Consider the following 11,613-nt stretch of genomic DNA (forward strand, 5'->3'; position numbering starts at 1 on the left):
TCAAAGGTCAGTTGGGGCTCCAAGGCCGTACTGGTTTTGCAGGCGAGCCAGGGCTAATCGGACCGATTGGCCCTCAAGGTGACACTGGGCCTAAAGGTTCAGTCGGGCGAACCGGTCAGACTGGTGTCAAAGGTCAAAAGGGTGAGCCAGGGGAGACACCAGACGACTCCAACCAGCGGGTAGCATTCACCGTGGTGAGGACGAGCAACTCGGATACGCTGAGCGGCGCCCGTTTGCCGTTCCAGGCGACCGAGACGCTTCTGCCGGGTACCAGCTTCGATCTCGAGACCGGCACGTTCACGTGTGGTGTGCCGGGCACCTACGTGTTCATGTTTTCTGTGCTCAAATATCGTTCCAGCAGCCGCCTGCTCGTTCAACTCCGGAAGAACGGCGACGTGGTTGTCGCTGGCCGTAGCACTGATTCAAGTCACTATGAGCAGGTGTCTGGGAGCGCGGTGGTGGTTCTGCAGCGTGGAGATACGATGTATCTCACAATGTACGGTAGGGCGTTTAGTAGTTCCTATCACCCCACCTCATTCAGTGGCTTCCTCCTTTACCCCGAATAAACAAACAAATCCAACACATAAAGATACACGAGCATCGTGTTGCTGATTTTTTTTTAATCGCTTTCCATTTTGCCGAAACAATAACCAATGAATTAAAACAAATAATGTTCAATGACAATGTCACAAATTATTATTATTAATGTTTTTGCATTGCGCATGCGCCGATCTGTATACAACAATGGATTTGCCATTTTAAAATTTTTTTTGCAAAACAAAATATTTAGCTTCATGCATGAGTATTGAGATATAGTGAAAAGTATACGTTAAGTTTTTTGACGATTTTTGTACTCATTGTAGGCCTATCGGGAAATATTTTGATGGAATATTTTTTTTAAAGCAAGCTGGGTCATCATTTTATTTTAGAAACAAAGGTTTGCAATAAAGCAGTGCCACCATGTATCCAGAAATGTTAACAACTAAAAAAAAATTGTGTTTATGGTGTTATCTCGACAAACCTGGATTTTTTAGGCCACGTTTCTGACCGCCATTTTTTTTATTGCCACATTTGGTCAACATATAAAACAACGTGTTTTTCCCCCAAAAATAAATGCAACTTATTTGTAGTATTGGGTATTTAAAACAGATTAATTAAACACACTAACTGTATCCTAAAGCAAACAGTATAAAAAAAACATACAGACAAACAAACAAAATATTTTACTCCATACCTGGATAATTTTAGGGCGTTTACTGTAACATGTTATTTTCTTCGCCATATGTTCCCTGTATGCCCAGCACAGATGATGTCAATTAAATCAATCCCATGCATGTATCAATTTTTATTTCATGTCACGAAAAAAGTCTCGAGTGATTAAATCTGATTTTCTTATAGACTTTAAGCTTGGCATTTGGATTAACAATTGTTTGAAATATTCTAATGCTATTCACAGCAATTAGAACACACTGGTTTTTATTAAATGATTGCATTATTTTAAACGTTATAATATGTGAGAATTACGTCAAAGTAACAATTGACTGGCTATGAAAACAGTATGCATAAAACCTCATTCTGAGGATTACCAAAAGCACCACCATTGTTGATAAATACTCTCTTTTTTCACTTGGCTTCGTTATGAAAAAACCTATGATTTTTATTACTTTCAGTTGAAACAGAAATGTGCCCACATGAATGAAAAATGTGGATTTGGCTGTTGTTTTTAAAGCCCGCAAAAGTGCGACAAGTATTTCTTAATTAACAGTATTTCTTAATTAACAGACTCCAAATTATTTGAAGACTGGTATAGTTCTTAATCAGCATTACTTGATTGCATTCAAGAAACTCACTTTGAAAACATCAGTGAAAGTGTGAGCCCGTTAGATGGTAAAGAAACAATCTTAACGAAATCAATTAAAACAAAGTACAAATTCCATTCAAGTGAGGAGGGTCTTTCAACTGGTTGGAATTGTCCTTTGTCACTTTATCATTTCAAGTGAATTTCTTTGTATTGACTTTTATTTGGATGCCATATTTGGTCAGGTGATGCAATTAAGTCTCCTGCAGACTGCATGTCCTTGGATAATGTCTCCAGCAGGCACATGTACATGTACGCTGAACAAGTACGCTTCCTGGGAATAGGTAGACTCCTGCAAGAAATCAAAGAAAAGGTTATAATGGACCCTTCCTGCATGTCAATCAACAGTGCACATTGACCAATCAGATCACCACTTTTGATCAGGTGACCACAGTAGCTCAGTCAGACTGGGTCACAAGCACTGTTAGATCTATTGCTCACCCCGCCCCCATGTTTTGCACCAGCGGTTAAAACCCCCCCCCCCCCCCGAGTATTCTGTAAATATTCCACCATCTTTGAATTATTGTTTTTCTGGGGGGGGGGGGAATTACAATGAAAATACGTCTCATCATGCAACTGTAGCTGAGAATGATGGGATGTCTTTTCATTGTAATGCCCCCCCCCCCCCATTTCAAAGATGGCGGTATCCGCGAAACGGCTCATGGAATTTTGTACGTTAATTTTTGTTTGTCTCAGATTTTGGCGTTCTGCGTCCATTTATATATCATGTTTGCAAGTTGCATGTTGCAAGACTGGACTTAAAATCACAAAAACCAGGGACACTGGAAAAGCATTAAGTGTATTGTCTCCATGCATGGACAAAAGAGGGCGCTTTATAGTCAAACATGCAGAAGCCGGAATGAGGGACACTTCACTCATGCTGGTTATCGTGTATTTGGTACCAGCATTTATAAGCCACGATGGTGCCCAAATGGCCCTCGTTTATAGTTTTTTCTGTGGGGGGGGGGGGGGGGGTGCTTGAGCGCAAGAAGGAGATTCTACCTTCTCGTTGAGCGAAGTGACTTCTTCCTCGCTGATCTTCCAAGGAAACTTCTCTGTGGTCTCCCCTGCTTCCTCATCCAGCATCCAGGGTTTGGACAGCTCCTTGAACCATCTCAGGCTCTACTTCTTGGGCTTCTTGTTCAGGTCCGGGATGACCTCCACGTCCGAGCAGTTGATGCGGAACTTGCTGAGCATGTTGGCCATGTTCATCTTCTCCCTGTCCATTTGCTCCTTCTTGCCCGTGGTGGCAAAGACGCGCAGCTTGCATTTCTCCCAGTTGGATTTCAAGGAGATAAGGTGAGGGATGAGTAGGGTCAAGCCTGGGGGGGGGGTGGTGGTAGGAGGTGGGGGTTGAGGGGGGGGGGGGTTCACAAACAAAAATTATACAGAGCATTATTTCCCTTTGACATAAAGCATCCAGAATAACCTGAGAGATCTCTGAAAGGCTCCCTGAAATAAATAGGACACTGAAACAAAATAATAAAGCCAACCAAGAACAAAAAGTGTGGTGTTTTCTATTAGGCCAAAAAAAAAAAGTCGGTCTCTGGTCGGCGCGCGCGTCAATTTTAATCATGCGCGTCAATCTTTTTTTTCCAAAATGTTTCGCGGTAGCTCCGACAGCGCCCTCTATTGCCGCATCTCCTCAATTTTTTTTTAACAAAGAGCACCAAGGAATGGGAAATTGCTAGAGAGCACCATCGAGAGCACCAAGGCAAATTATGGAGGACACCAATGTACATGAAGACACCAAAAAAGCAAAATAGTACCCCACCTTGGGCCAAGTTCGTGCAAGGACTATAGTTGACCAATGGTTAACTAACGTTTGCCCGAACTCTGTCTAGTCAACGGTGGTTGACTACGCTAGTTGACTATTTGGAACCAGCCTACTGGGGTTGGTTGCTTCGCGGAACTTGCTGAGCATGTTGGCCATGTTCATCTTCTCCCTGTCCATTTGCTCCTTCTTGTCCGTGGCGGCAAAGTCGCACAGCTTGCATTTCTCCCAGTTGGATTTCAGGGAGATGAGGTGAGGGATGAGTAGGTCAAGCCTGGGGGTGGTGGGAGGTGGGGTGGAGGTGGGGGGGGGGGGTTCCCAAACAAAAATTATACAGAGCATTATATTTCCCTTTGACATAAAGCATGTGTTTCCTTAGACATGCAGCCATCCAGAATAACCTGAGAGATCTCTGAAAGGCTCCATGAAATGAATTGGACACTGAAACATATATTAAAATAATAAGGCCATCCAAGAACAAAAAGTGTGGTGTTTTCTATTACATATAAAAAAAAACAACTGTGTGGTAGGATAGGTAAAACTCTGTTTTGAGGGGTTTGACATTTCTATAGCCTGAAAATATAGGGTGGGATGATAGTCATTAAAATTTACTTTTTTTTCTCTATTTTGCATGCATTAGTTAACATGTGAATCATTCTGCACTACTGACCAACTTACACAAAAATAAATATATAGTTTACAGTTTTCAAGGTGGGGGGGGGTGCTGCTAAAATAATGAGCGCAAGGAGGAGATTCTACCTTCTCTTTGAGCGTGGTGACTTCTTCCTTGCTGATCTTCTAAGGAAACTTCTCTGTGGTCTCCAGGCTGCTTCCTCATCCAGCATCCAGGGTTTGGAGAGCTCCTTGATGATTGTGTTGGTCTTGATCTTACCCAACCCACCAATCTAGACGGAAACCAATCAGGAAAGAACATTTGAATGCATTTGCTCTAAATAAATTGTGTCCAGGTCTTGGAAAAGACCAACGTTAGCGCTGCAAAAAGCGAAAAACCTGGACAAATCTGGTTTAATGGTCTTGTTATACATTTTGCAACTTTGACTTAATTTTTTAAAGACCTGCTTGCATTTTACTCAAACTGTTCATCAAAACTCATTCCGCAAAGTCTTCTTCAAGTATACTCAACTGTGAGTACACATTTCGGCACTCAAAATACTCATCGAAATATTCATTAAAATAATTCACCAGAGGTACACAAGACTTGTAAAAAGGTACTCAACTAATACAGTAATGCTTCACAGGGACAAGCTTTTGTCAAATCACAGACAAATTGCAACTTTAGCAGATTACTTACGATCAGCACTGCTCCGCATATGAGAAGGCTTGTGCTCTTGGTGATACGGGAGACGAAGTGAACCAGGGCAGGCCTGCATTCAGGGTGACCAGTCAATGCAATAATTTGTGGCCTGTACAGGGAAATACAACCATCCACAAATTGAAAGGAAGAGGGAATAGAACCTGGGACCTCCGGATTGCCGTTCCAGTGCTCTACCAACTGAGCTTGACCAAGCTCCATTGTGTTTTAGTCTCTCATTTTGTCAATGTCTATGTTAAGAATAGGCATTGGTCAGAGTTGTAATGACTCGAGTCGACTTGAGTCACAATTTTATGCACAATTTATGTACACGTGACTTTGCGAATACAGTACGGCCGGTACAGCTGCCGCTTGTAGTGTACATGCAAACATATATACAACATGACACAGACTCCCGCCTTGTTGTAGTTCTGGAACGCACAAAATAACATTCCAGGGAAAGATTTCCATATAGTACTAACATCAACACCCTGTGTACAAACCCTGGATTGGACTGAAAAATTCTAAGTGTTTTCTATCTACATCTACGCGGGTACTCAGCAAAGTCCACTTCTGGATGTTAAGGCTATTCGACAGCCAAACGGAAAACGAATAACGATTCCCATTTTCCAATTCGACAGTTAAACGGACAATTGACGGAAAACGAATAATCGATTCCCATGTAATGCTTGTATTTTCTCACTGCTCAAATTGACTTTGATGACATGAAATTGCTATCTGGGGGCTTGTTAGTCAATACAGAGGAAAATTAGTGAACTTATATGGAAATCTTTCCCATTCCGGAATCGGACTTTAAGCGCATTTTATTTTGTATACTTTCAGTCACTGCTCAGTTCATTGAATTTGAAAAATGATTGTAGGTGATCAGGGAAAATATGGTAATCCTTACTTTTAGGACGCCTCTATTTTGTACGAGTTCTGTTCAAAACTGACTTTTGCAGATGACTGTCCAGTACCAAAGTGACTTTGGCCGGCTAAAGAAGTCTTTTTTTTCTTCAGACAAACTCATGTTAGTTATAATTTTGAAAGCACTTTCAAAGAAAATGTGACTTTCCTACCTTTTTTGCAGTTTGCCATCTCAATTGCTTTTTAAATTTATTTTCTGTTTGTCATCGTCGTCTTTAACCCCTCATAAATCAAAACCCTGCCCTCTTTCTACAAAATCAAACCTGCTGATATTCAAGAGGTGTCATTGCCAAATTGTCAAATGTGTCAATAAATATCAGAATGTCACTTTTGAGTGTCATTTAGTCAGCTGTTTTGGTGAGTCTTTTAACCTTATATAGGAATGGGGTCCTAAAAAAAGTAAGGATTTATACTGAAAATATTTAGTTGGTGGGTTTTTTCCAATTTGGTACAACTATAGAATGTAATATTGGCTCTTATCTGCTTTTTTTAAGCAAATGTACTCTTCAAATGCTCTGCCTATAATGAATTGACTAATTGAAGTGTGAATAAAAAGTCTAGACGTGATGACTTACATGTACGTTATCGATCGAGTTGTCTGCTACATCAGCCTACTGCCATGACTGCTGACAATAATGGGAAATCATCAAACAAGAGGCGGCGCCCTTCACAATTAACGGTGTGAAAAGTGACAATCTCATAACCCGTAAATTCCCGGTCGCATTAATTCCTTCCTAACGAAACCATTTCCCAATTCCTAAGCAAATAGAAAAACGGATAACGAAACCCACTTCCCCAATTCCTAAGCAAAAAGAAAAACGGATAACGAAACCAATTCCCATTTCCTAAGCAAAAAGAAAGGGTAACGGACTTCGAATCCAAAATCCATTCTCGACAGCAAAACGGATAACGAATAACGATTCCCCCCTTCCAAATCCTTTCGAGAAAGGAATTGACATTTCTCAATGCATGATGGGAAAATTCGGACTTCGAAACTTTTTCGCAACCTTGTCCCCAGGGTTAACTTTATGTCGTAACTTTTTCGCAACCTTGTCCCCAGGGTTAACTTTATGTCGTAACTTTCTTTCCTGTATTAAGTACCTGTCAGTGCGTACCGCTCAACACTACGTAAACGAGATTGTATTTGACACCGTTAATTGTGAAGAGCGCCACCTGTTGTTTGGTTTTCCCGATAATGTATGTGGCGGTAGGCTAGGCCTGTACACCAAGCATGTTTTGTCAGGTAAGCCTGGACTATTTACTTGTCAAAATTCAACTTCCTTTCGGCGTACTGGAAAGATTCCAATATCTGGACATTACTCATTTCTCCCTTCAGTGACTTATGCCACAATTCCGGTTTAAAATGTCAAAAAATATTGGATTTAGTAGGGAAATTTGTTACCAAAAAACTATAGTCGGAGTCCCTTATCGAATGTCAGACAAGTCGACCGTTGAGACAACTCGACTCGGGACAAGTCGACCGTTGAGACAACTCGACCGTTGAGACAAGTCGACCGTTGAGACAACTCGACTCGGGACAACTCGACCGTTGAGACAGCTAACGTGCACGGCACGTGCACGGTACGGCCACGCGGTTGACCGGAGATGCGCGCACAGGCCCGGCAAAAACGAACGATGTGCACGGACAATCACGCTGCGCTATATCGGCTCTGCTCTGTTACGTGTCATAACTCCCAAACGGCGATCAGCCGCCGTCAAAATCCCCAGTACTATCCCCAAAACTAGGCCCAAAAACATGCGAGGCGACTTGTCTCAACGGTCGACTTGTCCCGAGTCGAGTTGTCTCAACGGTCGACTTGTCTGACCCCCCCCCTTATCGCGGCATCCTTTATCGCGGCATGGAAAATGTCTCATTTTGTGTTTTCTAAACTCCTTTAAGTGGCGATTTTTATCCAGGTCCTCCAGGCCATAAGGACTTACTGCCGAGTCGTATTAAAAAAGGACGATTAAAAAATGTTGTGTTTTTCGGGACTTTTAACGATTTTTAATAAATATTTAGTCACATTTTCCAAAACCTGCAATAAATTTTCCCTCACCGTCATGACCGTGTCTGCTTAAACTAAAAGGTACCGTCAATATTTTAACATAAATCATTAATGGTGCTCTGTCCATGGAAGTTCCATTGTCTGGTTCCCCTTCTACAGCTGCAAACACAAAATGAAGTCGAAGGTCACGATATTTCCACCGCGGAGTCATAAAAACTTTTACGGGATCAAAATAAGGACAGCGCGTAAGAAAAAATTAAACGGCACACCGTGTAAACTCAATGACGCCCAATCGCCAATCAGTAGACTTGTCACAGTGATTTTTCTTCTCCTTTCGGGGAAGGGCAGGGTTTTAAGAAATCACCCTGCAGGGATGTAGTCTTTAATCAACTTAAACGTTACAGGGAAAATATCAGACTTTATTCAGGGGATGTTTTGGTAAAACATTCACTATGAAAAAAAAAGTTGAGATTATTATAAAAACCACAATTCCCACAATACCGCGATTAATAGGGAGTCCACCTCCATTCGCACATTCCGAGCATGTTTATTTTCACAGGCATTTGAAAAGGAAGAGTTATACAACCTAAGAGACAGGACAATTCAGGAAGGTTAGCGGGCAATCTCTAGTCCAAACAAGAAACGTGATAAGTACCGCGATAATACAGCGTTCCATCCTACATGCTTACTGCCACTGCCAGCATCCTACTGTCTGAAAAAACACCAAGGAGACATTTCACTAAATGTCCAGAACTCCAGGTATGGAATCTTTCCGGAGTATTTTTTAACCCTTACCCACCTCACTCCTCCAAAATCCTCCTGGCGGTTTTGGAGGATTCTAGAGGATTGAGGACGAATGATGATTGAATCAAATGAGGATTCTGGAGGATTGAGGATGAATGGTGATTGAAGCATAGAAGGATTCTGGAGGATTGAGGATGAATGGTGATTGAATCAAATGAGGATTCTGGAGGATTGAGGATGAATGGTGATTGAAGCACATGAGGATTCTGGAGGATTGAGGATGAATGGTGATTGAAGCACATGAAGATTCTGGAGGATTGAGGATGAATGGTGATTGAAGCACATGAGGATTCTAGAGGATTGAGGATGAATGGTGATTGAAGCACATGATGATTCTGGAGGATTGAGGATGAATGGTGATTGAAGCACATGAGGATTCTGGAGGACTGAGGATGAATGGTGATTGAAGCACAAGAGGATTCTGGAGGATTGAGGATGAATGCATTTTGTGGCAGGACTGTCTGATGATTTTGAAGGATTTGGCGTTGGTTATCCTTCATTTAAACACGAGTGCAAAATTTTGGGATGAGGAAGATTTTGGAGGATTGACGATGAATGCATTTTGGGGCAGGACTGTCTGACAATTTTGAAAAATTTAGGCGGAGTTGCAAAATTTTGGAGGATTGAGGATGGTTCTAAGCAAAAAGGGCCTAGGGGGTTATTAATGCTTTAATTGCATACATTGTGAGACTTTCTTTTTATAGCTCCATGATTGTATAGTAATTCTTCCAGAACTGTAAGTGTAAGGGTTTTAAACTAAGTTCAGGAAGTATGGTCAGGCCCTACAGGCCCCATTTTTATCTTTTGTAAATTTGTCAATTTTTTTGGAAATTGTTCTCAAATTTCACAGTAATTATTGTCAACCAAATTCTTCAAACAATGACTTTTCCAGAAATAGCAGATGAAAACAATATTTGAACTAAACCTTATGAATTAGAAGGTAAAGATGTTAAAATAACTTGTTTTGCTTTGTTTCTTGAAGTTGACGGACTACCAAGGATGTCAACTGTGGAGCACATACAGGATGCAGAGCACAGTGATGACGTATCACCATGGCAACGCGTACCGCTCAACATCACTTGAATGAGATTGTACCTGACACCGTTAATTGTAAAGAGCGCCACCTGTTGTTTGGTTATCGATCAACATTATGCAGCAGATAATGCAGCGGTAGGCTATATAGGCCTGTACGTCAGGTAAGTCTGGACTATTTATTTCTCAAATTCAACTTCTTTTTGGCGTACTGGAAAGATTCCCATATATCTGGACATTACTAATTTTTCCCTACAGTGACCTATGCCACCATTTAAAGGGATACTATGTCCAAAAATGTTGGATTTAGCAGGGAAAAGTTGCTTGCTACCATGGCATGCCTACTGAGAAAACATGTCAAAGGACATTTCCTAGTCTTTGTTGGTCAGTGACGTCTGAGGTATGGGAGTCTTTCCGCAGTATTTTTGAATGCTTTGCATACATTGTTGGGTAAGACCTCTTTTTATAGCTCCATGATTGTATAGTCATATAGTCAGCAGGGCCAGGGCCTATTGTTTTTAGTTCACCGCACCTACCCCAATTAAGAACCCAGTATCAATGCACACATATAGTGGTGTTCCCTAACGTGGCGCACTGCGACGTTTCTCCTGACTTTCCTCATGCACGGTTGCCAAACTTCTTTGTTGATAAACTTCAAATTCATTCAGTTATTACTGGTACTTTTTCAGTAGTGTTTGCCATTTTAACTTCTGTAAACAATTTCACTGTAATACAATTTTGAGCAAAATTTATAAACGGTGGCGTCCGGAAATTGGGCCAAAAATCAGCTTAGTGTTCCCTAACACAGCGCACTTGCGTAAATCTTGGAAAATTCCAGGTTAACACTAAAAAAGTTATTTAAAATTAACACATTCTTAATTAATAATAAATATATCTCTAATTTACCCAACTAGAAGTATGTCAGAAAAATATTTTCTTATTTTTGGGTGAGTATAATCATGGTGAGTTGAAGGTAAATTGTTTCCCGATGATAATTTGAGTTAGAAATATGATTCGGGTTTGTAACTCAGGGGTTGCCCTTCAGGAAAATCAAGTTTGGATTGATTTGGGGGTCAAAAGGTCAAAGGTCAATGTCATTGGTCAAGGTCTAGGTCATTCCATTGACCAGTATTAACTATTCTACTACATGTACTTGTAATTTTGCACCTTATATCAACAAACTCAGGCCGAGGGGTTTCAACAGCACCGCTGTATTTTTTTAGGAAAGTTGCAGTAATGTTTATTGATTCATTTTATTTCATCAACAGCTTTGAAAATGGAGTTGAGGCCAGACAGACAGGGGGCATAGGACTGCATATTTGCTCTCAGGTCATTTCATCTAATGCATTTAATGTTAGACACTATTCGTTTTTTGAACTTTTCTCCAAAACCCTGAAATTATTTATTGCCAATCTTGCTCTAATATTCAGGACCAATTTTGTTTTGGAATTATTCTTGACCATTCTCTTTATTTGGTGAACAATTTTGACCATCATCTGACTAGAGGCGTGATATTAGTGCTCGGGCATCAAATTACGTCAGGAATCGACCACTAGTCTCGCCCCAACTTGCTCATAGTTGTATCTGTGGCATGGTTTAGCTGTATTGGCCCTTTTGGGCAATACAAAAGTAGTGCATGTGGGAAAATTATCAGAAAAACTAAGATGACATTTTTGTGTGTTTACGTTTCTAGAGTTACTTCTACAACGACGATAGGTTCAACTACAACTATGCGCAGGCCAAAGCCACAGCAGGCAACTACAAGGAAGCAGAGGAGGTAGGTTGGACTCTCGGACCCAATTTTTGTTGTTGCGCCCTCAATAGTTGGCCAGTCATGGCGCAGTGACTCGTCATGGGGCCTGAACTAGTCCTGGTGCCTTTCATTTGCAAACATCAAAAA

At 41.1% G+C, this 11,613-nt stretch overlaps 1 long non-coding RNA gene across 1 annotated transcript; it reads left to right on the forward strand.

The window, feature by feature from the left end:
• Window positions 1–7,034: 7,034 nt before the first annotated feature.
• On the forward strand, window positions 7,035–11,012 carry LOC119738713. Its single transcript, XR_005272493.1, has 3 exons — window positions 7,035–7,114; window positions 9,664–9,877; window positions 10,982–11,012. It is a non-coding gene; the product is annotated as an uncharacterized LOC119738713 (long non-coding RNA).
• The last annotated feature ends 601 nt before the right edge of the window (window positions 11,013–11,613 follow it).

The sequence above is a fragment of the Patiria miniata genome, unplaced genomic scaffold, assembly GCF_015706575.1.
Source record: "Patiria miniata isolate m_02_andy unplaced genomic scaffold, ASM1570657v1 HiC_scaffold_10, whole genome shotgun sequence".
Classification (NCBI taxonomy): Eukaryota; Metazoa; Echinodermata; class Asteroidea; order Valvatida; family Asterinidae; genus Patiria; species Patiria miniata.